Raw genomic sequence first — 27684 nt, forward strand, 5'->3', positions numbered from 1 at the left:
ATGAGGCGGATACTTGGCAGTTGGCTCTGAAGTCCAATGCATGCTGGGAAATTTAGTTTCCTGGCTGGCGCCATCTTGGATATGGACCGGCTTTTAGAAAAATTTGTAACTCGGGAACTCAAGGAGACTTGGTGAGTAAGACAAGCTAGGTTTGGGAGCATTTCATTTTTAGCTCTTGGATGGAATACCCCTTTAAGCTGGGTTCACACTACGTTTTTATAGTCTGTTTAACTGATCTGTTTTTAAATGGTTATTTTTAACATACACAAAAAAACGTGGTCAACCATTTTTTTAAAAATGGAAAGGCTATGTTTGAATCTGTTTTTGCATTTTTTTCCCCATAAAATGTATAAGTTACATGGACTGCACAAAAGCAGTGTGAACCCAGCCTTATTAGAAGATTGGAAAAAGGAGACTGGGTTCACAGTTTACATGAGGAAAAAAAGAAACAGCCAAAAATAGGTATAAAAAGTGGCGACTACTAAGGTAGCTTCACACACACCGTATCGCAGCAGATTTGATCTAAATAACTGAACACAGCATCAAATCTGCTGCGGATCCTGTACGTGTGAATGCACCCTTAAAGGGGTTATCCAGCTCTACAAAAACATGGCCACTTTCTTCCAGAGACAGCACCTCTCTTGTCTCCTGGTCAGGTGCGGTTTAAGCAGTTAAGCTCCATTCACTTCAGTGGAACCAAGTTACAAAAACTGCACCCAAACTGGAGACAAGAGCGTTGCTGTCTCTGGAAGAAAGTGGCCATGTTTTTGTAGCACTGGATATCCCCTTTAGACTCTATAGCAGGGGTACTCAACAACTTTTAGTGAGAGTTCACTTACCGGGGTCTATTGTCAGGTGAAGGTCCAAGCTGAACATCAGTAGGAAACGTGTTTTGTTAATTTTCAAAAACGTTCAACTATTTACATACAGAATTGCTGCTTATTAGCGGGAAAACTGGCATTTTTTCTCTCTCACCAGCACTTTGATATTAGGTACAAAGGGGGTGACTGCCCTGGTAATATATAACCCCCCCTGTTGCTCCCTCAGTAGTGTATAGCCCCCCTGTGAGCTCTCCCCCAGTAGTATATAGCCCCCTGTTGCTCCCCCAGTAGTATATAGCCCCCCTTTGCGCTCTCCCCCAGTAGTGTATAGCCCCCTGTTGCTCCCCCAGTAGTATATAGCCCCCCTGTGCTCTCCCCCTGTAGTATATAGCCCCCTGTGAGCTCCCCCCAGTAGTATATAGCCACCTGTGAGCTACCCCCAGTAGTATATAGCCCCCTGTAGTATATAGCCCCCTGTGAGCTTCTCCCAGTAGTATATAGCCCCCCTGTGCTCTCCCCAAGTAGTATATAGCCCCCCCCTGTGAGGTCCCCCCAGTAGTATATAGCCCCCCTGTGCTCTCCCCCTGTAGTATATAGCCCCCTGTGAGCTCCCCCCAGTAGTATATAGCCCCCCAGTAGTATATAGACCCCCTGTGCGCTTCCCCCAGTAGTATATAGCCCCCCCTGTGCGCTGTCCCCCTGTAGTATGTAGCCCCCTGTGAGCTCCCCCCAGTAGTATATAGCCCCCCAGCAGTATATAGCCCCCCTGTGAGCTCCCCCCAGTAGTATATAGCCCCCCAAGTAGTATATAGCCCTCTGTGCTCTCCCCCTGTAGTATATAGCCCCCTGTGCTCTCCCCCTGTAGTATATATCCCCCTGTGAGCTTCCCCCAGGAGTATATAGCTCCCCAGTGCGCTCTCCCTTTATAGATGGCCCCCAGACAAAAAACAAACAACCCGCAACTCACCTAGCACCTCGCTCCCCCGCCGCGCCTGTCTTCTTCTCTTCTCCTGTCGGTCCGGCCCCCGGCTGATACGCGCTCTCTGGGGATGTCCCGGGGATTCCCCAGCAGAGCGCACACCAGTGACCTCAGTGTACGCCGCCGGCCTGTACTTCAGGTAGAGCAGGCTGACGGCGTACACTGAGGTCTGTGGTGCGCGCTCTGCTGGGGAATCCCCGGGACATCCCCAGAGAGCGCGTATCAGCCGGGGGCCGGACCGACACTGCCCCAGCCCCACAGGCGTACTGACATCTAAGGATAGTATGCCTATGGGACGGGAGGCAGTGCGGTGGGGAGCGGGACCTCCTAGTTGCCCCGGATCTGGTCCGTCCCGGGCGGTTAGGAGGTCTGACCAGGGGTCCGGACAGCTGGCCTCCGTGGTCCGGGTTCGGACCGCGGTCCGCCAGTTGAGGACCCCTTTCTCTATAGTAAGGCTGCCGTCAGTGCACCCACTGTAATTCCAACATTAGAACCAAGCCTAAAGCTATATTCACGCACACTTTTTAAAATTTTTTTTAAAGTATTATAAAACAGTCATTATTTTAGGATATGCTCATACAACAGAAAAATAAGGGCAAGATTCAGCCGTGATTTCAAAAACAGAATGTACCCCGTCGAAGTCAATGGATTATTGTGGTGTGCAAGCGGCACTCACCATGTCTTCTATCTTCTTTACTCAAAAAAGCACACTGTGAGCAGACACATCACCGAGGTGAGGGAGGACAATGCTATTAGCAACCTCGGTGATGTGTCTGCTCACAGTGTGCTTTTTTGAGTAAAGAAGATAGAAGACATGGTGAGTGCCGCTTGCTAACTTTTTCTCTTGGTGTCTATTTTCCTTACTTTATGTACTGATTCCCCATAGACTGTAATGGGGCACATTGGTACATAGAAAAAAAATTGCTAATATTTTTCACTCAATACGGACAGTCATAATGTTTGCTGCTGCACAGTATCAGACTGGGGTTCTTTTGGCCCACCAGAGAAGCAGAGTCAGAGGGCTCAACCAACATCTTAAAGCGAATGTAACAGCGATACATCGCTTTTCTATTTTAACCATGAATAGACCGGCGCCGGCACAGGGATGCCGGTGCCACTGTCCTTTTCTTGAACCGCGGCCCGGTTCCACGTGTGGTGCCAGTCTATTAACAAGCACAGGCCTGGCCTGACGCACTGAAGGTGAGCGAGCCCGCCCTCAAGGGGGGGGGGGGGGGAACAGACCCATTCTCAATTAGAATAAAAAAGGACCTTAGCACCAGCGTCCTTGCGTTGGCACCGGTCTGTTCATGGTACGAACAGAAAAGCGATGTACCTCTGGTACATTCACTTTAATTTAATCAAATACGTTTTGAAAATATTAAAAATATAATGCTACTACTACTACTACTAATAATAATAATTTGTTAAAATCCCCTCACATCCTGTTTTATAAATAATTTTTTTTACATAATTAGTTAACATCTGAACTACTCAAATGTAATGTTATTTATCCTGCATGGTGTACTACGATATATATACAGAAATGGCAACATGGAATATAAAGAAATAATATAAAAATATATAGAATCTACCTTAAAATAAAACTAATAAAAGCAGCAGATCATGGCGCAACAAAATGAGCCTCAAACTGCTCAATAGATGGAGAATTAAAAAAGTTATAGTCAGAATATAGTGATGCAAAACATTTTCAAAATTTTTTTTTTATATATCCGTACAAAATAACATAGATAACTTAAAAATGATTTGGGTAGGACTGTAATGGCGGCGACCCGAAGAACGAAGTTAACACGTTAGTATTCACTATTAAAGAAATCCCGTAAAAGCTGCAGAATGTAATTTTTTTCCATGTCAGCCCATAATTTTTTTGTTTTGCATTTCATGTTATAGTAAAATGAAGGATGCCGTAAAAAAGTGTAATCATCCTGCAAAAAAAAAAAAAAACAAGAAATAAATGCTTGTCTTTTTTTCAAAAAATGGGAGGAGGAAAAAAAATGTAAACTGAGAAAATAAAATTTTTCCCTGCATTCAGTGGTTAAAGGAGAACTACAGATAAGAGAAACTTGTTTTCTATTAAAAGTACATTAAAAGTTATATAGATGTGTCTATACAATGTATCACTGTATCTGTGCGGTTCTGCCACACTGGTAGCTGATAGAAATCCAGGAAGTGAAAAAAAAGGCCCCTGTGCCAATTCACATTGTCTCCTGCTGCTATCCCCCCCCCCCCAGGAGACAAATCTTCCATGCCTCTGTCTCACATTGTGTGTGTTTGCTGATGATGTAGACAGGGCGTGATGTAACAGGAGGCGGGGCTGGATAACCCAATCCCCTGACTGATTCACCATCTCTGACCGAACAGAAGCAGTTGCTGCACTAACTTTACTGATTGTAATGGGTGGGGGCTGTGATGGTCACATGAGGGAAAGCCATGCATTCTGGGAAATGGCAAACCAGGAAGAACAGAAACACAAAACAGAGCAACCCCCCCCCCAAACAAAGGGATTTTTGGTAGTTTCAAAACTGGGATAGACAGGTAAGTAATGCGTTAGGCTTCTGCAGAAGTTTCATTTTTTTTAACCTCTACCTGGAGTTACGCTTTAAAAAAAGATCCTGGTTAAAGTGTCCCTATCATTTTAAAAAACTTTTCCCATGCCCTAAAGACATGTTAAAAGTTGTGATCGTTCAGGGTCTGAGTGTTCAGACTCCCACATTGGATCATTAGATAGAAGTGTTCAGCTAAGAGCTTCACTTCCTGGCTCACTGGATAGTCTCTAGAGACCGAGCCTGCCCAATCCAGATTCGTTCTGAACTTTGTAAAAAGTTCGGTTTGCTACCGAACTGAACTTTTTGCAAAGTTCGTAACAAGACAGGCCCACCAGGGGCCAATAGGTGCAATGGGGGTGGGCAGTGCTCCTAACGCCCCCCTCCCCCAGTGCTTGTAATGGTCTCACCGGACCACGGAGAACACGACTAACTGCATTGGAATGGCGTCGAGGAGGAAGGTAAGACACATACCGTCCTCTCCTGCTCAGTAGGGACATATTAGCAGGTTAGATTTGTAGTTCCCCTTTAATAGTTTTACAGTATAGATATGGGAGCTATGTCCTGTACCCATGGGATCATCACATGACCTGGACAATTTGCTGGAAGGAAACAATCCCTCTGATTGTTAGGATCCCTGCCATACCAGACCTGACCAATGGCACCATACCCCCCCCCCCCCCTTGAAAAGACACCAGATTTACTGGCAAGTCTGAACAGGAGGTGGGAGACTTAAAAAATTTAAAAAAAGTTGTTTCCTTCCCCCTGCTCCCTGGTGCTGCCCCCCTGCAAGTTGCTGCCCTAGGCATCAGGCCACGGGTGCCCAGTGGTAAATACGGCCCTGCTTAAACCTGTAGGCTGACCTGTTCCAATGAGGCCTATGTGGCGATGACGTCACGGTGGTGATGTGGGCGGGGCTAAGGGGCGCTTTGCCACGAACCCTCGACAAGGTAGCACAATTTACAGATGATAAAAGATCACTTTTAACTGGAACAAGCGTAATATTAAATAAGGTATGGAAACTGCTAAATTTACCCTTTGCACCTGTGTAGAGAAGTCATAATGCAAAAGGGGGGGGGGGGGGGTCACTTTAAGGGTTCTACTGAATGACTGCAGGCAGAGATCCTAAGGAATTGATACAGAAAGTATATTGAAAAACTATAAAACTTCTTTTTTCATTTAAAGTGATTATAAGGATTTTACACCATAATACTCCTTTAGTTTACTTGCTCCATTTGTGCACCCAGTCTGTACAGATCTATGGGAAATAAGTTAATAATATGAATGGTCAGGGTGTAACCTGTTATACATTACCCACATTAGAAGTCACAGAAAGAACACTAGTCAGTGAGAAGCAAACATGCCGGCCTACACCCAACGCTCGTCTTCTGACACAGCACCAAGCTGTTCATATCCCATTCAGGGATGGGGAACTTGTGGCCCTCCAGCTGTTGAAAAACTACAACTCCCATCATGCCTGGACTGCCAAAGCTAAAGCTTTGGCTGTCCAGGCATGATGGGAATTGTAGTTTTGCAACTGCTGGAGGGCCGCAGGTTCCCCATCTCTTATCTAAGGAGACATTGCCTTACTAACCATATTACAGTGTCCCTATGTCTCAGTGACCTGTATCACTGATCTGTGCGCTATTCTGGCTATATTACAGCAGTCTGCACCCTGCGTCTTCACATTCGGGATGTTCTGTAATGATGATGTCACAAAACATTTGGGGGGAGATTTATCAAACATGGTGTAAAGTGAAACTGGCTCAGTTGCCCCTAGCAACCAATCAGATTCCACCTTTCATTTTCCAAAGAGTCTGTGAGGAATGAAAGGTGGAATCTGATTGGTTGCTAGGGGCAACTGAGCCAGTCTCACTTTACACCATGTTTGATAAATCTTATAAATAATAATAAATAATAATAATAAAAAATAATAAATCTGATAAATAATATGTCTTTATTGCTTGGATTGATCTTTTCTTCTTGAAAACCTCTCCTGCTCTGGACAGTTCCTGACATGGACAGAGGTGGCAGCAGAGAGCACTGTGTCAGAATGATAGGAATACAACACTTCTCGCAGGACATACAGCAGTTGATAAGTACTGGAAGACTGGAGATTTTTTAAATAGAAGTAAATTACAAATCTGTATAACTTTCTGCCATCAGTTGATAAAATAAATAAATAAATGTCCGGAGTCCCCTTTTAAATGCTCTTCTATCGCAGATGACAGATGTTAGGTGGGTGACTGTTTGTGCACTGGGGTCCAGGAGCTTCAAACTACAACTCTACATTAGGGATGACAGCGCTGACACCTTTATCTACCACGTAGCAGTTTGAATACTGACTTGGAATATTATGTGACTAAACGGCATGAAATAAATAATTTCCATTGTTAATTGCCGCTTATACTGTTATGTTCTGGAGTTTTTGTAAAATCAATGTTTTGACACAAAACTGACAGAACAGAATTACAACTTGTCTCTCAGCCATGTGTGTGATCTGCTCCGGCGCTATCGTTCGGCTTCATTATAAAAAAGACAGAAATCGAGAGGGAGAACGGCAGATATGAGAGAAGTTAGAGGAAGCTACTTTATTTATATTGTGCACATCCCGGGAATGGGGATAGACATGGCGGAAAACAGTGGCGTAACTATAGAAGGTACAAAGTGTGGGGATACCCCCCCCCCTCCCAGGCCCAGAAGCCTATAAGGTCTCTATGTTCTATATGAGGAGAAATGAAGCATCATTGTAAGGGCCCCATTACCGATCCTGCATTTGGGCCCAGCATCTTCTCTCCGGCAGTATCTTCAGGCTGCCACATTCTCCGCAGGGGCGGCCTGTAGAGAGCAGGACTGGAGAATAAAATTGTGGGATACCGGATCGCACAGCAACACACTAAGTATTATAGTAAGGGCCCCATTGCCGATCCTGCATTTGGGCCCAGCATCTTCTCTCCGGCAGTATCTTCAGGCTGCCACATCCTCCGCAGGGATTTCAGTTAGAGAGCCGGAGTGGAGAGCCAAAAAGCAGGATGCCAGATCACACAGCAGCGTACTAAGTAATATAGTAAGGACCCCATTTGGACCCAGCATCTTCTCTCTGTCTGCTGGCAGTATCTTCAGGTTGCCACATCCAGCTAGAGAGCAGCAGGAGAGATAAAGAATGGGATGCGCAGTAGTGCATGTGTGACCTGGAAACTGACAGCATGACGCATGTCTAGTGCACTGCTGTGTGATCCGGCATCCTGCTCTCCAGCATTCCCTTGTGCTGTATCTTCAGGCAGCCCTTCCTCCTCTGACTGTCAATTATATAGGAGAAGGCAGCGGCCGGAACATAAAATGTACAGGAGAGCCGGGTGCCAGATCACACAGCAGCGCACGCCGAGGCTGATGATATGTCTCTTAACTTCATCCTTGGCGCTGTTCCGGTGCAGTTAGTCATTCGCTCCACAGTATGGTAAGACCGTTAGGAGATCTGGGGCATCTGTTAGGAGCACCTCCCGACCCCAGGCGGCCTGACACTTTCTAATGATAATTAGTGGAGCTGGCTGGCCAGGGGTGAGCTGGAACATCGATATGGGGGCGGGTAGTGCTCCTAATGGTCTTACTGGACCGCAGAGCAAACGACTAACTACCCTGGAATGGTGCTGAGAATCAAGGTAAGACACATGCCTTCTTCTTCAGCGTGCCTGTACTATAGGGAGCTATCAGCAGGTTAGATTCATCAAACCTGCTGATAGTTCCCCTTTAAAACCCAAGATTGGACAAGCTAAGGATCTTGTGTTTTCCCGCTCCCTGGCTGGTCGCTGGTTGCTGGTCACAGGCCGAATATCGTCCGGATGAGCATTTTTAGCAACCCTCCTGGCCGATAACCGTCCGTGTAGTCTGCACAGGTTTAGATGTGTGCTGCTGCTTCTTCTAGTATAGTCTGCAGCTGTATAACGCAGCAGTTTGGGCTCCGTCGTCATCGTTAATGATACACCACATACTCACAGAGCCGCAGATAAGGGTTTAAAAAAAGAAACTTCTGTGCTTAACAAATATCTACAGATGTCTGGAAATTAAAGATGAATTAAAGATAATTGGGGAGAACATTCATTCTCTAACCTCAAATTCTCGACAAATTTTACCATTGGAATTAGAAAGTCTTATTTAACGTTCATAAGACTAAGAGCTCGGTTTACTATGTGAGACATGAGGGATTGTCAGCATGGTGGAAGGAAGTTGATTACCGGTGGCTGAAGAAGTTGGATGCAGCCCTAGGGAGTCCTGGAAAACATGGATACAGTCATAGGCCATAGGTTGTATCCATGTTTTCCAGGACTCCCCAGGGCTGCATCCAACTTCTTCAGCCACCAGTGATCAAATGCCGCAAGATCGGACTTGGCATACTCGATTTACTCCTCTCTATTATTATCCTCTCTATTGTGCATACATAATTGGCAAAAAAAAACTGCTTGAAAAACAGTGTTTTTTTCAGTCCCCGACAAAGTCGTTTTTTTTTCTTTATTATTCCATCGACATGGACGAGTTGTGCTTTTTAATGTTGGCAATTTCAGGTTTATATAACTTATTCATTAATTTTTATTAAATTCTTTTGCTTGCGGTTTATATTTACGTCATTCACCGTTTGAGAAAAATAACATTGTAGCTATTCTCTGGGTCAGTACTATTAGGCTGGATTCACACACAGTAAAATAACACAAAATTAATTTTAAGTGAAAATAAAATGTCTGTTTGTTTTTGTCGAAACAGGTTGTAAATAATGAGGATGTTCACATTTTTAGGCTCACACAATCGCGAATATGTCAATTCTTTAAGGAGAAAGACACAGAGAGCGGAGATGCGTAAGACGTCCCATTGAAAGACATAGCAGGTGGGACTTGGGATTCTGTAGTAAGAACGGGACCTGTCATTTAAAATTTTTTTTTCAGAAATCAATAGTTCAAATAATTTTAAGAAACTCTGTAATAGGTTTTATTAAGCAAAAGAGTTTTCTTCTGTACTGAAAAAGGCTGTTTTGCAACCCCCCTTCCCCACTTATCCATTATGGTCTATGGAGAGGGGAGGGGTCGAGGGGGGTGAATAAGCACTGAGAGGAGACAAACAGCTCATGTACAGCAGAGAGCACAAAACATCATCCTGCAATCTTATCTCACCAAGCTAGCAATAATTCCCTCGTATTTACCAATTTTATCAAAGATAACCATTCTTCCAGGCATGGAGCAGATGCCATCATCCATCTCCTAGCAATTACCACCTTAGCCAGAGACCAGAACAAGGAGCTGTCCATTCCATCATATGAGTATCCACCAAGAAGGCTTGCGGAAACGTTATCGTGGACGTTCAGGAGAAGAATATTAGACATATAATCCATGATTTTACCCCAAAAAATCTGAATACAGGAGCGTTCCCACAAGTGAAAAAAAGTCTGCGTCTTCCTGATGACATTCCCAAACCGACACAGTTTCACAAGGGAGAGATATGACCCATAAAGAATCCTAATCTGTATCACCCAATGTGAGGAGTTTACCACAATAGATTTCAGATTACGAAGCCCGGTCTCCCGTCTTAATTCCAGAGTAGGGTTTTTCCTTTCCTTAAAGGAGAAGTCGGGTGAAAAATTTTATTAAAGTATTGTATTGCCCCCCAAAAGTTATACAAATCCCCAATATACACTTATTACGGGAAATGCTTATCAACTTATTTTTCCCTGCACTTACTATTGCATCATGGCTTCACTTCCTGGATAACATGGTGATGTCACTTCCTGGATAACATGGTGATGTCACTTCCTGGATAACATGGTGATGTCACTTCCTGGATAACATAGTGATGTCACTTCCTGGATAACATGGTGATGTCACTTCCTGGATAACATGGTGATGTCACTTCTAAAATTTTTCTAAGATTTTGACAAACTTTAATATATTTATTACTCCGTGCCAGTGTCCTTTGCCCTCCGAAACCTGCAACGACCCCTTCAAGTGTATCAGTGTATTTCCCATTACCCTGGGCCAATAAGTATTTAAGTATTGGAGAGAGCCAGTTGCCCCCATAGCCAAAAAATAAACAAAGCCATACCACCATCTCCCACCGCAAAGGTCCACTTCTCATATTTTATCCTAGGTTTCCTATCTCCCCAAATAAAGGAATTAAGGAGAGAGGCAAGTCTATCCAACCGCCTCTTGGGTATCCAGACCAGGGAGTTGTATAATACAAATAGTACTTGAGGAAGGATGACCGTTTTAATAATGGCCATCTACGTTTCGCTGTTTTTGCTTTGTCAGGTGTGGGGAATAGCTCTGGTCGATCCTAGGTAGCAGTGCAGTAAGCAGGGACACAGACAGGGTAACGTCCAATTTAAGTGTTTTTATTTCACACTTAGCACTTAGCGTCAAAACACAAAGCAAACCTTAACAAAGGCTTAAACACAAATAAACCCTGCTCGGCTGAGCACTTACTAGTACATAACCAATCCCTGACTATACATGGGACCAGCTATCCAGCCCACGGGTACAAGTAACAAAGTATGGTGTGGCCCAAGCAATACCTTCAGTATTCCAGCAGACAGTTCTCCAGGTATGGCCACACTCAGCACTGCAGTGAGCTTCTTTTTAAGGCCCTGATGACCCCCAGCTGTGGGCTATGGAAGCCCAGGACCGAAGCCCGGGTGGAGTGAGCGTCCCACTGCCAACCTCACAACCTCACTCACTGCTCAGGTAGGTAACAGGATTCTCCTCTCCGTTCACCTCCTGTGACAGAACAGCTCCCAGCCCTACCTCTGACGCATCCGTCTGCACAATAAATTCTTTCTTGAAGCTTGGCGTAATGAGGACAGGGGATCCACACAACGCTAACTTCAAGGCCTGAAAAGCGCTTTCTGCTTTTGCATTCCACCGCACCATGACTGACCCTTTACCTTTCAAAAGGTCGGTCAGGGGAGCGGACACTGGCGAAGTTGGGTATAAACCGACTGTAATACCCAACAATGCCCAAAAATGCCCTGACCTGTTTGGTGCTCACAGGTTGAGGCCATCCCTGGATAGCATCAACCTTGTTGACCTGGGGCTTAATTACACCTCGTCCAATCACATACCCCAAGTAGCGCGTCTCCTCCATCCCAACAGCACACTTCTTGGGGTTTGCAGTGAGGCCAGCTGCCCTTAGAGAGTCCACTACGGCCTGTACTTTGGCCAAGTGACTCTCCCAGCCATAGCTGAAGATGATAATATCATCCAGATAGGCTGATGCGTATCTCCTGTGAGGCTTCAGCACTATGTCCATTAGGCGTTGGAACGTCGCGGGGGCCCCGTGAAGTCCGAACGGTAACACGACATAGTGGAAAGGACCCTCAGGGGTGATGAAGGCTGTCTTTTCTTTAGCGCTCTCCGTTAGGGGTACTTGCCAGTATCCCTTGGTGAGATCGAGCGTAGTGAAATACCGAGCACTTCCCAGTCTTTCAATAAGCTCGTCTACACGTGGCATGGGATAGGCGTCAAATTTGGAAACTTTGTTTAACTTTCTAAAGTTGTTACAAAAACGAAGAGTTCCATCTGGTTTGGGAATCAGAACAATGGGACTGGCCCATTCACTTTTGGACTCTTCTATGACGCCTAACTGTAGCATGTTCCGTACCTCTTCTGCAATGGCCTGCCGACGTGCCTCAGGGACTCGGTATGGTCTTAGACAAATTTTTACCCCTGGCTCTGTGACAATGTCATGCTTGATTACAGACGTGTGCCCAGGTAATTCCGAAAACACGTCTGTATTCCTGGCTACAAATTCCCTAGCCTCTTGGCGTTGTCCTTTTGTGAGGGTTTCCGAAATTGTCACCTCCGCACTGGCCCCCGCAGGCGTAACTGTAGCCTTAGGGGGTAGTACAGAAGGGAGATTAGCTGGAGACCTTTCTGTAAGCAGACTCTCCCTGTCCTTCCAAGCTTTCAGCAAATTGACATGGTACACCTGCTCGGGCTTCCTCCTACCAGGCTGACGTACCCTGTAGTTAACTTCCCCCACCTTCTCGATTATCTCATAGGGTCCCTGCCACTTGGCAAAAAATTTGCTTTCCACGGTGGGAATTAGAACCAAAACCCGGTCGCCCGGGTTAAAGGTCCTTACTGTGGCGGACCTGTTGTAGACCCGGCTTTGAGCCCTTTGAGCAGCCTCCATGTGCTCCTTAACAATGGGCATAATGGCCGCCATCCTGTCCTGCATACCAGCAATGTGGTCTATAATCCTTTTGTGGGGGGTGGGTTCCTGCTCCCAAGTCTCCTTTGCAATATCCAACAGGCCTCTGGGATGTCTGTCATAGATCAACTCAAAGGGAGAAAACCCAGTAGAGGCTTGTGGTACCTCCCGAATGGCAAACATTAAATAGGGTAACATTACATCCCAGTCCCTCCCATCCTTGTCCACCACCTTTTTCAGCATACTCTTCAAGGTTTTATTAAACCTTTCTACTAGTCCGTCTGTCTGAGGATGGTATACAGACGTGCGTAGCTGTTTTATGTTGAAGAGTTTACACAGTTCCCTGGTGACTTTGGACATGAAAGGGGTACCCTGATCCGTAAGGATTTCCTTGAGTAGTCCCCCTCGGCAAAACATGGCAAATAGCTCCTTGGCTATCAGCTTTGCCGATGTGTGCCGCAGTGGGATGGCCTCAGGATAACGAGTAGCATAGTCCATTACTACCAGTATATGCTGGTGCCCCCGAGCAGACCTAACCAATGGACCTACCAAGTCCATCACGATCCTTTAAAATGGGACCTCGATGATGGGTAGAGGTACCAGCGGATTTCGAAAATGTCCCATGGGTGCATGTAATTGACATTCGGGGCACGACTCACAGTAACGTTTAACCTCACCGTATACCCCTGGCCAATAGAATCGCTGCAAGATGCGATCCATCGTTTTTGTGGTCCCTAGGTGTCCACCAAGCACATGTTTATGAGCCAACGTCAGAACCGTTTGGCGATAAGGCTGTGGTACCAGCAATTGCTCACAGGTCTCACCCCGCAACTTATCAACTCGGTATAGTAGGTCTTGGTCAACCATAAAGTGGGGAAATATTTGATCAGCATTGGCGTGCTGTGGCACCCCATTCACTACCACAACATTTTCCTGTGGGGTTCTGGAGCTGTGCGGTTGTCACGGGATACCTCCAAATCCGACAACTGTGGCCCGGTCACTGACTCCTCAGTTTCACCTGCCATTACTTCTAGGGGAAATACAGAATTAACCTTATTTTCTTCACAGGTCACCCCTACGGCAGGTACCCCAGAGTCTGGGTCATTGGGCTCAGGGTCTAGGTCTTGTCCTTTCTGTTTGGGGGGTACTTTAGGCGGTGGGCTCCCCGACCTTTGATTTCTCCGCCACAGAGTCCAGAACAAGGGGAAGTCCCGTCTCAAAATAAGGTCATGGGGCAAGTTCATGACAACCCCTACCTCATGTTGTCTCTCTCCACAGGAGGTCTGGATAGCAACAGCCACGGTGGGATAGACTTTTACATCTCCATGAATACACAGGACCCCTACTGTGTGGCCCGTTACAGACCCAGGGTCAATATGGGACCCATTAATTAGTGTCACCCGACTTCCAGAGTCCAGCAAGGCCAGGACCTGGCGCCCTGCTACCGTCACCTGGCATAGGTGGCACTCATCGACAGAGCCTGGAATGGCAGCTGTAAAAACAGGGGCTGCATAAAGGGACACCCTCCGTGCAGAGCTGCAGTCCATAGGCTCAGTTACGTGGGGGCAATTGGCTGCAATATGGCCAGGCTCCTGGCAGGACCAACAGATGGGAGCCTCTCCTCCTCCCCTGGGGCATCTCCCGGACATAGGGATTTGATCTTGCCCGGGAACTAGCAGCTACCATGGGCCTTTGGGGCTTGTGGTTGGCCGGGGACTGAGAGGCCTTCTTCGTCAGAGCTTGGGTAGCCCAGTACCTCTCCACCATCCCCACCAGAGCATTAGCATCAGTCCCCATGCCCCACCCACTGCTGTGTCTCCCTCGGCAAGGCCCTCGGAAAGCGGTCCAAGACAACTTTCTCCACCATCTGGGCCGGGGTTGATGTCTCCGACTGAAGCCACTTGCGGACCAGGTGGATGAGGTGGTGCATCTGGGCCCTGGGTGGTAATGCCTCTTGGTACCTCCAGCTATGGACTCTTTGAGCCCGAAGGTGTAGATCAACTCCTAAGCGGGCTAAGATCTCTGCTTTCACCGTGGCATAATCCCGGGCTTCCTGCTCGCTTAGGTCAAAGTAGGCCTGCTGTGGCTCTGCGATGAGGAAGGGTGCCAACACCCTAGCCCAGTATTGCTGCGGCAGCCTTTCGCGGGTGGCCAATCTTTCGAAGCCCATCAGGAATGCTTCTACGTCATCCTTGGACGTCATCTTTGTCATGGCTTTCCGGACTTCCCTCCTGGCGTCATGTTCCGGCATCGCTGCACCCAGCTTTTGTTGTGCAGCCGCTAGTGCTGTCATCTGCTGTGCTAGCAGTCTGTTAGTTTCTTGCTGCTGTAAGTTGGACTGAACCAGCTGCATAATCAGCTCCTCCATGGTTGTGGCTTTTTGCTTCAGCGCTGTTGAAAGCCAGGACATGCAACAAGTGTATGCTTCACTGCACCGTGCCCGCATCCTCCACCATATGTGGGGAATAGCTCTGGTCGATCCTAGGTAGCAGTGCAGTAAGCAGGGACACAGACAGGGTAACGTCCAATTTAAGTGTTTTTATTTCACACTTAGCGTCAAAACACAAAGCAAACCTTAACAAAGGCTTAAACACAAATAAACCCTGCTCGGCTGAGCACTTACTAGTACATAACCAATCCCTGACTATACATGGGACCACCTATCCAGCCCACGGGTACAAATAACAAAGTATGGTGTGGCCCATGCAATACCTTCAGTATTCCAGCAGACAGTTCTCCAGGTATGGCCACACCTCAGCTCTGCAGTGAGCTTCTTTTTAAGGCCCTGATGACCCCCAGCTGTGGGCTATGGAAGCCCAGGACCGAAGCCCGGGTGGAGTGAGCGTCCCACTGCCAACCTCACTCCAGAAAAAGCAGGTCCCAGTACGTATTTTAACAATCAGTCTATGTTAGCTATGGCCAATACAGACAACCAGGCTATCAATCCTGCTTTACCTGTGTCTGGGTTAACCCCTTGGTTACCAGAGACACACCCAGGGCTTATCAGACACAGTTTAACCACTTCAGTGGCAGATATCTGTGCTCCCAAACCATGCCTCTCTTACACAGGGAACAGAAGTTCCCTTGCAGAGCAAAAACAGCGAAATGTATGTTTTATGTTCCCAGTCTCCAAACTGCACAGCTGCTTTTCTCCTCTACCTGCTCATTCTTCCCCTTGGCCCCTCCCCCCTCCATAGGTTATTATGGACTGAGCAAACCCATCTTTATTTTTCTCCTCCTCTGTAATGGAGATAAGAAGTGTGACGGGCTGGAAAACTAACAAAAACTATTACAGAGTTTCACAGAATTGCTTGTACTGTTGATTTCTGCAAAAAATATTAAATGACAGCTACACTTTAACAAACCAGCAGCCCTTGTAAACTTTCCAGTTGATGCCTGTGTGATGCCGTTTCCAATGTCACATGTGCATAAACATATAAGGGGACAAATCTACAATTGAGTCTAAAATGTGTGATTTCCCTACAGAGTATTCGTCTGTTTTTTTTACCCAGCCTAATAGAAATTCAACTAAGTTTTCATAAATTTGTGTGAAGTAATATTCTCAGAATATTTGCAAAAAATTGCCCAAACAAATTCACCTGGTACTGACCAGACGTAGGCCCGCACCAGTTTGTGCAACTTTAAAAAAAATGCACAAACGCAAATTTTTGGGTAAATATTCGCCCATCAAAAACTTGTTCATGAATAAAACTTAGACTCGGGGTAGTTCACCCCAATATTTTTTTCTTTTAAAGGGAACCTGTCACCCGGCATTATGGCGCAGAGACCGCGAGAACCCCAGGTGGAGCCCTGGATAAGTACCCTTTCCTGCAAGTCCCGCTCCTGGACCGGGTCCCGGAACAGAGATCTCGCCTTCGGAAGCGGTGCGCGCGCTCTGCACAGATGAGGCCTGGGTCTAGGAGCGGGACTTGCAGGAAAGGGTACTTATCCGGGGCTTTACCGGGGGGGGTCGGGCGGGCTATGCGCCGTAATTCTGGGTGACAGGTTCCCTTTAAATCAACTGGTACCAGAAAGTGCCAGAGATTTGTAGTTAACTTCTATTAAAAAATCTCCAGTCTTCCAGTACTTATCAGCTGCTGTATGTCCTGCAGGAGGTGGTGTATTCTTTCCAGTCTGACACAGTGCTCTCTGCTGCCACCTCTGTCCATGTCAGGAACTGTCCAGAGCAGCAGCAAATCCTCATAGAAAACCTCTCCTGCTCTGGACAGTTCCTGACATGGACAGAGGTGGCAGCAGAGAGCACTGTGTCAGACTGAAGAGAATACACCACTTCCTGCAGGACATACAGCAGCTGATAAGTACTGGGAGATGAGATATTTTAATAGAAGTAAATTACAAATCTATATAACTTTCTGGCACTATTTGATTTTAAAGAATTTATTATGTTAACAACCCCTTTTAAAAGGGCAAAAAATCCAATTATTCACTTATTAATAGGCACAAAGCCCTTGATAAATATCTCCCATAGAACCATAATGCGTCCGTATAATTCCACGTCCAGATACATATTGTTCCACTCAGGTAAAAAAAAATAATTCATAATAAAGTCAGATTTCCTGACTGCTAATATTCACTTAAAATCCCATCAGCCTCAGAAACAATGTGACAATATCAATGATTTCCCGGGCTGCCATTCACAGCAAGGTGCATTGGAGTTCTCATTCAGGATAGTGTCTGTCTTTGGATAATCGATAACCTGCCAGGCCTGGCCGGGGGAGGGGGGGGGGGGGAAGGGTCGTCGCTCACTCACATCTATCTGTTACAGTAGAGTATAGGACGCCGTTCTCTGTCACCAGCAATGGAAATTCTAGTTCTGAGTGGAAATTCCCTTTAAGTGTCTGTTGAGTATCACTTACTTATAGGCGGTTACTGTTAGGCGCCTTCGGCTCGCGAGGTCCAGCTAATGTAGAACTGAAATGATATATATTATATAGAAGCAACAATAATAATAAAGTGGTAGCAGCGCAGTAAAGTACAGATGTGACAACCTGCCCGAGCGATGTCGTAGCCATTATGCAGCCACATTATGGGGAAAAAAAGCCCTTTTCTGTTTCTTGAAGGGGGATGACGGATCCCGCCAGCTTTTTCCCCTAAGGTGTTTTACAAACCACAACAATAGAACCAAAATGTCACCGAAATCTCGAGAACATTCAACCTCTGCAGTGCCGTCACACACATCGTAATCTCATCAATGTCAAAGAGCAGAAACCTGAAGTTGTGACTCGTATAGATTAACTGTACTCCCCACTTCCTGTGCCATTTAGAGCACCAAGGTTTTTCACTGTAAGGATTTTTTTTAATTCACATTATGTTTCTAGTACACAGCCTGAGCCTTGCCCAACGTGGCTGACCATCTAGATCGTCGTTCGCTTAACCCTTTGAGGACCAGGCCCAAAATGACCCAGTGGGCCGCGCAAATTTTGATCTTAGTGTTTTCGTTTTTCCCTCCTCCTCTTCTAAGAGCTCCAGCACTCTCAGTTTTCTATCTACAAGCGATGTAAGGGCTTATTTGTTACAGGAATAGTTGTACTGTGTAATGGCGTCTTTCATTTTACCATAACATGTATGACGGAAACCCAAATATATTATTTATGAAGATATAAATAGGTGAAATCGTAAAAAAAGAATGCAATATGGTAACGTTTGGGGGGTTTCTGTGTCTACGTAATTTACTATATGGTAACAGCGAACTTTTTTTTTTTACACATTTGAAGTCCCTTTGGAGGACTTTTACATACACTAGTTAGATTTCTACACTGATGATTGCTATGCCATAGGCATAGCATTGATCAGTGTTATCGGCGATCTGCTCATTGAGCCTGCCTGTGCAGGCATATGGGCCTATTACACCGGTCGTTTAGAGGAGCAAACGAGCGCTCTCAGCGCTCGTTTGCTCCTCGTTCCCCGCTCGCTGCCGCCGCTATTCAACGCGGCTGCAGCGAGTGGTTGAGTGCAGGAGGGGGCGGCGGGGAGCTGCGGAGGGGCTGCCCAGGGGATCGCTGATCGTCCGGGCAGCCCATAGGATATAGCAGCGTCTGTTGCCGACGCTCCTATTCAACGGAGCGACGGCAGCAGATCGCTGCTATATCAGTCACTTGTTTTTCAACATGTTGAAAAACAAGCGACTGCAACGATCAGCCGACATGAACGATGTTGGCTGATCGTTGCACTCTATTCCACCGAACGATTATCGTCCGTAGCGGCCGATATCGGCCGAATACGAACGATAATCGTTCCGTGGAATAGGGCCTTTACACTTAAACGCCGCGGTCGCGCCGCGGCGTTTAAGGGGTTAATGACACGCGGCAGCGCGATCGCTGCAGCGTGTCATTACCGGTGAGGTCCCGGCTGCTCACTGCGCGCTTCATAGCGGGAGAACCACCCAGGACGTACAGTTACGTCCAGGGTCGTCTGGTGACAGACTTTCATGACGTAACCCTACGTCCTGGGTCGTCTAGATGCCAAGAATGTGTTGTTGCTTTTTTTTTACTTATACATTGCTTTATTAAAGTTATTTTAGTTTGTAATTTAACTTCATTAAAATAAATGTATTGTTTTTTTAAGGTCCAATTACACCAGGCGATTATCGGACGTCCGGATGATGATTGTTTATTGTAATAGTTCATGTTTAAAGGGAACCAATCAGCCCAATTGGGCGATATGGTTCCCTGAACCGCTGTATACAGTTCCTGCAGCAGCCGCGGCTGCAGCAGGATATGTACTGTATAACCGAAAAAAAATCTCCCGGGCGCATGACAGGCAGCAACGGGGGAAGTAGGCAATAACGTAGGAACTGTATACAACGGTTCAGGGAACCATATCAACCTGATTGAGTTGATTGGTTCCCTTTAACCCCTTCAGGACCGGGCTAATTTTCGTTTCTGCGGTTTCGTTTTTCCTCCTCGTGTTTAAAAGGCCATAGCGCTTGCAATTTTTCACCTACAGACCTACATGAGCCCTTACTTTTTGTGCCACTAATTGTACTTTACGATGGCAGACTTAGTTTTTCCATAAAGTACGCTGTGAAACCAGAAAAAAATTATATGCACGGTGAAATTGAAAAAAAGAAAGCAATTTGTTTTCATTTTGGGGGGGTTTCATGTTTACGCCATGTTTTCGTCCTATGATAAAACTGACGGGTTATATATGTTCCTCAAGTCAGTACGATTACAACTATATGAGGCACTATTGGGGACTGGCTACTATATAGGACACTTGGAAGCTGGCTACTATATGGGACACTATTGGGGACTGGCTACTAGATGGGGCACTATTGGGATCTGGCTACTAGATGGGGCACTATTGGGGGCTGGCTACTAGATGGGGCACTATTGGGGGCTGGCTACTAGATGGGGCACTATTGGGATCTGGCTACTAGATGGGGCACTATTGGGGGCTGGCTACTAGATGGGGCACTATTGGGAGCTGGCTACTATATAGGACACTATTGGGAGCTGGCTACTATATAGGACACTATTGGAAGCTGGCTACTATATGTGACACTATTGGGGGCTGGCTACTATATGGGACACTATTGGGAGCTGGCTACTATATAGGACACTATTGGGAGCTGGCTACTATATAGGACACTATTGGAAGCTGGCTACTATATGTGACACTATTGGGGACTGGCTACTAGATGGGGCACTATTGGGGGCTGGCTACTAGATGGGGCACTATTGGGGGCTGGCTACTAGATGGGGCACTATTGGGGGCTGGCTACTAGATGGGGCACTATTGGGGGCTGGCTACTATATGGGACACTATTGGGAGCTGGCTACTATATAGGACACTGTTGGAAGCTGGCTACTATATGGGGCACTATTGGGGTCTAGCTACTATATGGGACACTATTGGGAGCTACTATATGGGACACTTGGGGTTTGTTACTATTTGGGCACCATTGGCGGGGCTGGCTACTATGTTGATCACTATTAAGAGCGCTGGCTACTATTTGGGGCAATATTGGGGGGGGGGGGGGGGGGTTGGCTTGTACATGGGGCAATATTAGGGCTTTGGCTACTAAATGGGGCACAATTATAGGATCACCTTCAGGTACCATACTAGGCAGCAACCCAGTCATCCTTATAGGGTGGTGGTACATGTGTTATAATTGTTACGTGCAGCAGTGATCTGGTTGCTTCCCTCCAGAGAGGAGCCCTCTGTCTAGCAATGACAACTGCTCTAACACACCGCGATTGGCTCCCCCTAGCTTAGAGGGTTTAATCATATGTCATGGTAATTGATCATGTCATTTATCACACTGCTGACAGTGCTAGGAACACTGCACGCTGCTCTGACAGTGCCAGGAACGAAGCACGCTGCTCTGACAGTGCCAGGACCGCCGCACGCTACTCTGACAGTGCCAGGAACGCTGCACGCTGCTCTGACAGTGCCAGGAACGCTGCACGCTGCTCTGACAGTGCCAGGAATGCTGCACGCTGCTCTGACAGTGCCAGGAACGCCGCACACTGCTCTGACAGTGCCAGGAACGCCGCACACTGCTTTGACAGTGCTAGGAACGCCGCACGTGCTCCGACAGTGCCAGGAACGCTGCACGTGCTCTGACAGTGCCAGGAAGGAAACACGCTGCTCTGACAGTGCTAGGAACGCCGCACACTGCTCTGACAGTGCTAGGAACGCAACACGCTGCTCTGACAGTGCTAGGAATGCCGCACGCTGCTCTAACAGTGCCAGGAACGAAACCCGCTGCTCTGACAGTGCCAGGAACGCTGCACGCTGCTCTGACAGTGCTAGGAACGCTGCACGTGCTCTGACAGTGCCAGGAACGAAGTACACTGCTCTGACAGTGCTAGGAACGCTGCACACTGCTCTGACAGTGCTAGGAACGCCGCACGCTGCTCTGACAGTGCTAGGAACGCCACACACTGCTCTGACAGTGCTAGGAACGCCGCACGCTGCTCTGACAGTGCTAGGAACGCCGCACGCTGCTCTGACAGTGCTAGGAACGCCGCACGCTGCTCTGACAGTGCTAGGAACGCCACACGCTGCTCTGACAGTGCTAGGAACGCCGCACGCTGCTCTGACAGTGCTAGGAATGCCGCACGCTGCTCTGACAGTGCTAGGAACGAAACCCGCTGCTCTGACAGTGCTAGGAACGCCGCACATGCTCTAGAAAGTGCCAGGAGACCAGCATGTTGCTCTGACAGTGCCAGCAGGGCCGTTTTAATACATTGGTGGGCCCAGTGCACAGCCCTCAAGAGTGGCCCCCCCCTTCCCTTTCGGCACATTGTATAATGTACTGAATTTGCCCCCACACTGTATCAAGAGCCCCAATACATACAGTAGTTACCTTATAACACTATTTCCATCATACAGTGATTACATATTACATAAAAACTGCACTAAACAAAACAGAAAGATATCACCAATGATAGCATTACATAATACCGCCACATCATGACCCCTAACACTACAACCCTATAACAGAGTGCAGTTACATCCAGTGACTCACCGGGGGCGTCTTCTCCGATCAGAGTCTGTCACCTTTTCTTTTTCTCTCCATCCAGCCTGGGCCACCTTGAAGTCTTCTCCTGGCTGTGAATCTTCTCTCCGGAATCTGCCAGACAAATATTTTAGGCTCCAACACATACAGTAGTTAGGTCCCTTGTACCCCTATACAGTAGTTACACCCCTCTGTACCCCTACATAGTTACACCCCTCTGTGCCTCCATAGTTTTAAGGTGTCCCTGTAGTATATAGACCCTCATGTGCTCCTCCAGTTATATACAGCCCTCCTGTGTGCTCCCCCAGTAGTATATAGCCCCCCCCTGTGCTCTCCCACAATAGTATATAGCCCCCCTGTGCTCTCCCACAATAGTATATAGCCCCCCTGTGCTCTCCCACAATAGTATATAGCCCCCCTGTGCTCTCCCACAATAGTATATAGCCCCCCTGTGCTCTCCCACAATAGTATATAGCCCCCCTGTGCTCTCCCCCAATAGTATATAGCCCCCCTGTGCTCTCCCACAATAGTATATAGCCCCTCTGTGCTCTCCCCAATAGTATATAGCCCCCCTGTGCTCTCCCCAATAGTATATAGCCCCCCTGTGCTCTCCCCCAATAGTATATAGCCCCCCTATGCTCTCCCACAATAGTATATAGCCCCCCTATGCTATCCCACAATAGTATATAGCCCCCCTATGCTCTCCCACAATAGTATATAGCCCCCTGTGCTCTCCCACAATAGTATATAGCCCCCCCTGTGCTCTCCCCCAATAGTATATAGCACCCCTGTGCTCTTCCCCCAATAGTATATAGCCCCCCTGTGCTCTCCCCAATAGTATATAGCCCCCTGTGCTCTCCCCCATAGTATATAGCCCCCTGTGCTCCCCAAGAGTATATAGCCACCTGTGCTCCCCAATAGTATATAGCCCCCTGTGCTCCCCCCATAGTATATAGCCCCCTGTGCTCCCCTATAGTATATAGCCCCCTGTGCTCCCCCATAGTATATAGCCCCCTGTGTTTCCCAGTAGTATATAGCTCCCCTGTGCTCCCCCGTAGTATATAGCTCTCCTGTGCTCCCCCATAGTATATAGCCCCCTGTGCTCCCCCATAGTATATAGTTCCCCTGTGCTCCCCAGTAGTATATAGCTCCCCTGTGCTCCCCAGTAGTATATAGCTCCCCTGTGCTCCCCCATAGTATATAGCCCCCTGTGCTCCCCCATAGTATATAGCCCCCCTGTGCTCCCCCATAGTATATAGCCCCCCTGTGCTCCCCCATAGTATATAGCTCACCTGTGCTCCCCAATAGTATATGCGCTCCCCCTCCCATATAACATTGAAAAAAAAAAACCCTTACTCACCTGGGTCCACGTGTTCCTCTTCTCTTCCCTCTTGTGGCTGCACTTCCTGCGGTCACAAGAGGCTGCACTCCCCTTACCCTCGCGCCGACGCTCCAGTGACGTCGGGCGCTAGAGGGAGAGTGCAGCCTCTTGTGACCGCAGGAAGTGCAGCCACAAGAGTGACTGACAGGGAGGGAGCCAATGGCTCTCTCTCTGTCAGTATCGCTGCTGCTGAAACGCCACAGCAGCAGCGGGCGGGGGCAGTGGCGGACGGGGGGGGGCCCTGCAGGGGGTGCCATGGAGGGGTAAGTAGATTACCCATACATGGCGCTCCCGCCTGACAGGCTGGTGGCCGGAGCCCTATGTGCACATAGCAACGGCCGGCCTGCTCGGGGGGGCCCCTTTAACCAGTGGGCCCGGTGCACGTTCACCATGTGCCCTCTGGTTAAAGCGGCCCTGAGTGCCAGGAGTGCCGCACGCTGCTCTGATAGTGCCAGGAACGCCGCACGCTGCTCTGACAGTGCTAGGAACGCCGCACACTGCTCTGACAGTGCTAGGAACGCCGCACGCTGCTCTGACAGTGCCAGGAGACCAGCATGCTGCTCTGACAGTGCTAGGAACGCCGCACACTGCTCTGACAGTGCCAGGAACGCCGCACGCTGCTCTGACAGTGTCAGGAACGCCGCACGCTGCTCTGACAGTGCTAGGAACGCCGCACGCTGCTCTGACAGTGCCAGGAACGCCGCACGCTGCTCTGACAGTGCCAGGAACGCCGCACGCTGCTCTGACAGTGCCAGGAACGCCGCACGCTGCTCTGACAGTGCTAGGAATGCCGCACGCTGCTCTGACAGTGCCAGGAACGCTGCACTCTGCTCTGACAGTACCAGGAACGCTGCACGCTGCTCTGACAGTGCCAGGAACGCCGCACGCTGCTCTGACAGTGCCAGGAACGCCTCATGCACTCTTCAATAATTATCAAGGTTGGCTGCAACTTTGTCCAATTTTTTAATAGTTTAACACCCTATGGTCTATTGGACTTGCTGTGAAGCATGTCTGTAAATGCTATTAAAATAATTCCAAGATGGCAGCCCCCATAACAATGATCACAAATTACATAAATAAATAATAATAATAAAAAGTATATGAAAACAGAAACAGACTAGAACAGAAAAAAAAATGTGTTTCAGCACCTGGCTCTAATCAGTAGAAAAAAAAATAGTATAGGAGATACATTCCCTTTAATATAAGCGATTTGTGGACTTTTTAAATCTGGACTCGGAAACAGAGAGCCTGTCCAAACCTAGATATAGAGAAAGTACTGAGAGCCTGTGAACTAGATAGCAGGACGGGCAGATTGGAATTCCAGTGAATGCGGCCGAGCTGCAATACCATTCACCACCAGTAGACCAGGGTGGCGCTGTTTCAGAAAAGCAAAGCAGACGATTTTTGTACTGTTAAATGAATGTTTATTTGTCCTCCTATCACCTGAACCTCATAGTGAACTGAAAAGATTTAGAATGGGAATTGATTAGCTGATTTGTCTGCGGCGCCATAGTGAATACAGAACCTTGGGAGTAAATCCTATGATTTGCTGTATAACAAGGAGCATTGTGATCTCATGTACCCTGATGTACTCTTCAATAATTATACACTTTATAACCCGGTGAAGCCGCACACTGTGTCGGATAACGCCACACGCTGACACATAGGTATACATATAAAGCTGTTTTTCTGCTGTATACTGATTTCTGAAACCTCCCCAGTACCCTGCTGGAAAGCTATACATTTGTTCCTGGTTTTAAAATTAACCCTTTATCAGGAATGGCGGCTCCGAACATAGAAATAACAAATATCCCGAAATCTATCCGTTCCTGTTTCCAGTTTGCTTTATTAAAGGAGAATTTAGCGCACAGAACAGAAACCAAATGACATAGGTATAGGATTGCATGGGAACGGCCATGGGGTACTTGTGACTGTGTATAGGAATGCAGTAGATGCTTTTTGTATACGCAGATGCTGAGCATTGTTATATCTGGTAAGCCTTGGAATGTCACGGAAAAAGCTCTAAATCTGTACATGCACATATGAGGGAAGCAATAGCTCACGTGCAAGCTATCACCCCCCCCCACCCCCCCCCCCCAGTTCTCTATGAAGGTATGTTATTATTCCAATCGAGGCAATGACATAAGCAGTTACCAAACAGATTTGACAGCCGTGATCTCCGGCATAAACAATGGACTAAAACCCAATCCGTTATACTCTGTGCACTGGAATACAAAGAAGCATACTGTATAATATACGTCTACAATGGATAGAATAAAAATGGTCCATTGGAATCCACCACCATTGTTTGTTATTTAGGGATAGCTTTGGTCATCGCTTATATGCTGCCCGAGCCCTGGGTCATCACTATGATCCCCATTGGCTTCTCTTTGCTCCATTGGCCTAGACTGATCTATTTCTATTAGAGATGAGCGAGCACGCTCTATAGAGTGTAGTATTCGCTCAAGTATTGGCCTACTGGAAAGTCCTTGATACTCAGGTGAGTGCTGGTTGCCTCAGCCGTTGATTGGCTGAGCGGCGACAGTATAGACAGATGGAAGACTGGAGCGGTAAGTATAATTTCCCCGCCCCCCTCCCAACCAACAGAGCATAGTGTGGCCCCCAGAGGGTAAAACTAACACCCTGGTGCCCAGATTGTAACTTTGTTAGATTAACCAGGTACATTCCACTCTGCCATGCCCCTGCGTGGGGTAGGTGGATGGGGGGGGGGGGCACCTTGATTTCAATGGGGCTTGTCACTCAAATCGAGCTCTCGAGTATAGAAAAAAAAACCTGATTCAAGTAACGAGCATTCAATTATTTTGGTGCGCGCTCATCTCTACTCCCAAAAGGTGGGGAGGAATCTATCAATCGAGGTTGGTGGAGTGGGGTGAAGCCATTGGCCATCCAAATGACTTGTGATTCGGGCAGCACAAAGTGATTACAGGTTCCTTTTCGAAGAGGTTCTCAAAGAATATAACATTGATGGCCTGACCTCATGTTTGATGGGTGTGTGTGTGTGTGTGTGTGTGTGGAACAGCCGTCCCGTTGAAAAACAAAATAGAATAAAAAAAAAAAAATCCAGAAGTCGAATGGGTGGTCCAGCGTTTCCCATATCACTGTATATACAAAAACAAATGTCAGCCCACTGGACTCTTCAACCATAATAAGCAAGGATTTACATTAGATTTACATTTACATTACAATTTTTTCATTAGGACTATGTATCAGTTTTATCAGCAGTTTTATCATCTCCTGTTTTATAACGTGATGCCGACTGATCAGACTGCATTTTTAATGTAATAGACTCACTTTCAGTTTATTTAAAGGGATTGTCCGGCCAGGACCATCCAACATAATGCCCAGGATGGAGCGAGTGAAAAAAATAACATACACCTACCTCCCTGGCTCCTGCGCTGGTGCTCGTACTCCGCTGCTCACCAATTGCGGCCACCACCAAAAATTCTAAAAAATATGTTTAACATAAAAACCCATTTTCTGGTGACATATTCCCTTTAAAGTGGTTTTCTGATGATGAAAACCTAAAGGCCCTATTCCACGGAACTTTTTCGAACGATTATCGTTCATAAAATCGTTCCAACGACTGCTCGTTAACGATATTCGTTCTGTGGAATAGCTGTAAACGAGCGAACGACAACAGCGAAATCGTCGTTGAGTCATTCACTATTTTTTTTCAACATGTCGAAAAAAAATCGTTGGTCTTTCAACAATAATTCACTAATCTTTTCGTTGAATAAAAAATCTTTCAGTCGTTCTTGAAATGTCTACCTACATTTCCCCACGTTTTAAACGACCATGTATCAGTGTAACGACCGCAAAAAAATCGTTACACTACAAATATCGTTAACGTTCCCACGCGTATTATGTGTTATCGTTCGCTTAAAAAAAAGTTAAGTGCTCGTTAACGAGCGGTCGTTGGAGCGAGTCTATAAACGATAATCGTTCCGTGAAATAGGGCTATTAGCCTTTATACTGCCTACAGCTTGTTTTATTTATGCTAACTGGACACTTTGAGGTGGCTATCCTCCAGGCAACGCATTCTCCTTCTCAAAAACTCCCGATCCTACATCTATATAATAAAAATCAAAGTCTGTCTGTCCTTCTGTCTGTCCTTCTGTCTGTCTGTCCTTCTGTCTGTCTGTCTGTCTGTCCTTCTGTCTGTCTGTCTGTCCCATATAGACTTCCAAACACCTGAACCGTTTGACCCCAAATTTGGCACACAGATACATTGGGTGCCCGGGAAG

The 27684-nt window shown here is 47.1% G+C and overlaps 1 long non-coding RNA gene across 1 annotated transcript in view; it reads right to left on the reverse strand.

Moving 5' to 3' along the window:
- Positions 1-27684, reverse strand: part of LOC138772247 (uncharacterized) — a 334081-nt gene that overhangs the window by 244275 nt on the left and 62122 nt on the right. The gene's annotated exons all lie outside the window — the stretch shown is intronic.

The sequence above is a fragment of the Dendropsophus ebraccatus genome, chromosome 14 (assembly GCF_027789765.1).
Source record: "Dendropsophus ebraccatus isolate aDenEbr1 chromosome 14, aDenEbr1.pat, whole genome shotgun sequence".
NCBI classification, from domain to species: Eukaryota; Metazoa; Chordata; class Amphibia; order Anura; family Hylidae; genus Dendropsophus; species Dendropsophus ebraccatus.